Genomic DNA, 3,497 nt, shown 5'->3' with positions numbered 1-3,497 from the left:
GATGAGAGATGATGGATCCAGGAACAGCGATGATGGTGAAAGCAATAGAATCAGTCCATTTGAAACAGTTCGTCCCTCGGAAAAAAAAAACACAAAAGTGTGCAGCGCAGTTATTGAAACAGTCTGAATGCTTTTCTTCTCATTGTCCATTGCATTACACTTAAATAATAATCTTTTTATAAAGTACACAGAATAAACTTTGCAATAGCTGCAACAGCATATGAATTAAATGTATCCTATAACCTCTATTTTTAAACATGAACCTCATTGAATGCAAATATTAACCCTTTAACTTATTTCTCCACACATGTAAATTAGCTTAACCATGTTTTAACACACTGCACATATTGCATGTAGCTAACACACTGCCATGGCCATTAACAAGGCACAAAACGGAGCAGCACGTGGAAAATAGCCTACCTTAAAAGCAGCAATACACATATTCATTTTCGACGCTAAATGGCTGAACAGTTAAGGGACTCTCTAAATCGACGCCACTTCGACCTGGGCGGGACTTTACGTCCTACGTCACTCGCTATGGGTGTGCATGTGTGCGCGTAGCCGTTTGTCTCAGGGATCTGTGCACGAACTCCCTTGCACTACAGGATTACGAGCGTCAGTGTCGTACGCGATGGAGGGTGGGTGACATTCCTACAGTCTGTGATGATAGGCTATATTTCTACAAATTACATGACGAAACAACACGAACTAAGCTAACATTAGACTATAGCCATACCAGATAACGCCATACCAGCTAACCCTAACTATTTCTATTAAACTCTGAACCACTTTGCAACAGGGTACTGTGTGTTGGTGTGTCTTATTGCTTCCCACGTCTGCGTCTGCATCTTTCCCACTCCTGGCTAATAGTTTCAGCTTTTGTACTGTATATCAGAAATGCAGGGCTGCCAAGTTTCAGAAAATGACAAGAGTGAGACTTTAGAGTCAGAAGCGTTCGGCCGCCGACCAAAAAAAGTTGCCTTTTTTAACATTGATTTATACCTTAGGACTGATGTCCTCACCTCCATGCCAGCTGCTCTCTCTGCACTGTGGCCTCCTAACCTCTCTTAACCAGAAATTAACAAGACAAGAATTTTGACAAAATACATTTATTTGTCAATCATTTAGCATGTCTAACGTTGTAGGTGTTGGTGGCAGATTTTGATGCCTTGATGACAGAGGCAGGGGGCTCCCACTTAAAACAGTCTGGCTCAAGGCTCGCCATCTTCACGGTCATGATGGATGACAGAGTTCCCTCAAGAGCCAAACTGTTTCGGGTCTTGGTCTTATTTAGTCCAACCACAGAGAAAACTCGCTCTGCATCAGCATTGGAGTGAGGCATGACCAAGACCAACTTGGCAATACAAGACAGCCTGCCAAATCTGCTCATACCGGTCACCTTTGAAAAATGCACATAGGAAGCCTAATTACTCACAAGTATTTTTGTGTACTATTAAGTTGATTATGTCAATGGGTATTCCCATGAGTACAGAATAATTCTTACCTTGTTCTTCATTGATGCCATGTTCCCCCAAAATCTCTTAAAGTCAAACATTGCTGGGTCGTCGGGCATGGCAATGTCCATGGTCTGGTAGTCCAGAAACTCCTCACAAAGTTTGTCACGCTCTTCAGGTCCATTGTATGGGAGAAGTTCAGGAAATCTAAAAAGAAAAAAAATGTGCAGTGATCTGGTAAAGTAGTGTAACTGAAACAGGGGTTGTTTTTCAGATGTGGATCAAACAAGAAAATGTGCCTGGTCTTAAGCCTGCTCTACTTGCAAAGTATATTGAGATAACTTGTGTTAGGATTTGGCACTATAGATAAAATGTACTTTACTTGATAGCCCAACTTACCTGTCGACAAAGTAGAAGGCATCTTCCACTCCACACTCTGCTCTCTGCTGGACATCCAGAAACATGGCATGTTTAATCAGAGGCTCTTTCATGGGGAGTTTCTTGATGGCATACTACGATGGTGTAATGGCTCCTGCTTCAAGGAGCCTGTTGAGTGTAACTCGAGTAGTGAAGCCAATCACCAACTTTTCTCCTACAAGAGACACAAATCAACAACTGCAGAGGTCATTAACGATGCTGTATGCAGTAACATGTCAGTATGAGACGGGAACAAGACTGTGTTGAGTCACTTTAGTCACCATCAAAAACCACAATAGCCAACTTGAAAGCACCCCTTTAAGTATCTTCATCATATCAGTGATTGTGACGAGATGACTGCAGCCCTCTAACGAAAAGTGTGTTGAGTGAGATCAGTAAGTGGATAGTGCATGTGTAAAACCTGGACAATTACTAATCACCTGGCAGTTGGTTGGATGGCTCCTTAAAGCATATTTCATGCAGTTCCCGGTGCTGCAATGCTGCGGGCTTCAGAAACTTTGAGAGCAGCTTGCGGATAAAACCCCTCATCTAAAAATGTCAGAAAAGATTTACAAATGTACATTTATTTCCTGCTAATAAAAAAGGAACAAAGATAGAACATCATACGAGCAAACTGTATCCCAACGGTTCCAATTTACCTCATCATGTAGTAGGAAGATTGACGACTTCTCTCTCTGGAGGAGGAGGTTGAATGTGGAGAAGACTGGAAAAGTTGCTTGAAAGAACAGTAGGTACACCTCTGTAATTGAGTCAGAGAATGCCTCCACAAGCCTCCTGAACCTTGGCTGTTTGTCATCTGTGGGAAAAAGAGAGAAAAAAATGGTTGTGCATACTACATACTTTATTTACTTTTCAGTCTGCTCTAATAACCATGCATTTGCATCATTAAAATGTGATGCCTACTTAATGACTTGAAGTAGCTGGCCAGTGGCTCATACTGCTGCAGGATACGAGTCAAACACTTCTCCAGGCTCAACCATCAAACAGAAACGTGCATGAGCATTTCCATATACTCACTTCCATGGAGCTCACAGAATTCTAGGACAAGAATGGAACATCTTAATGCCAATTTGATCAAAGTATTATAGATTTAATTTGTACCTATTAGGCACATACCTAACAGGACATACCTGTTAGGTAACCTTTGCGATTGGTGCTTCCTTTAAACCAATATCCAACATCCACAGCGAGATCCTCTGGATCAAATCCACACACCTGCAAAATACATGATTATTTATAGTCACAAGACATTGTTGTCATTGGTTCATGACCGCACAGCATAACAACCTGTTTGACGTGACATTAGGCATAAGGCATACGGAGGGTCTTAAGCAACTGACCTCCAAAAAGGCCTGGCCAGCCTGTTTGGCAGTGTTGTGGATGATGTGACAAGGGCACCCATGGATGTAGATACTGCCATGTTCTTGATGAGCTCTGGATGCGATGGATTTCCTTGCTCCTGTATTGACAGGGGCATTATCAACTGACAGACTGACAGTTTCTCCATGGTATGGCGTTTTTCTGCATGGCCTCATCCATCTTCTTGTAGATGACTTCAGCTGTGCCGCAGTTTGGCCCGCTGGTGGGGCACATATCCAGGAACCT

The 3,497-nt window shown here is 42.4% G+C and overlaps 1 long non-coding RNA gene across 1 annotated transcript; it reads right to left on the bottom strand.

Moving 5' to 3' along the window:
• Window positions 1-965: 965 nt before the first annotated feature.
• Window positions 966-2,920, bottom strand: LOC132455535 (uncharacterized). Its single transcript, XR_009525273.1, has 5 exons — window positions 2,796-2,920; window positions 2,531-2,688; window positions 2,312-2,420; window positions 1,854-2,046; window positions 966-1,661 (listed from the first exon to the last, which is right to left on the bottom strand). It is a non-coding gene; the product is annotated as an uncharacterized LOC132455535 (long non-coding RNA).
• Between the last annotated feature and the right edge of the window lie 577 nt (window positions 2,921-3,497).

Source organism: Gadus macrocephalus, chromosome 4 (genome assembly GCF_031168955.1).
Source record: "Gadus macrocephalus chromosome 4, ASM3116895v1".
NCBI lineage: Eukaryota > Metazoa > Chordata > Actinopteri > Gadiformes > Gadidae > Gadus > Gadus macrocephalus.
This window is presented reverse-complemented; position numbering and strand designations above follow the sequence as displayed.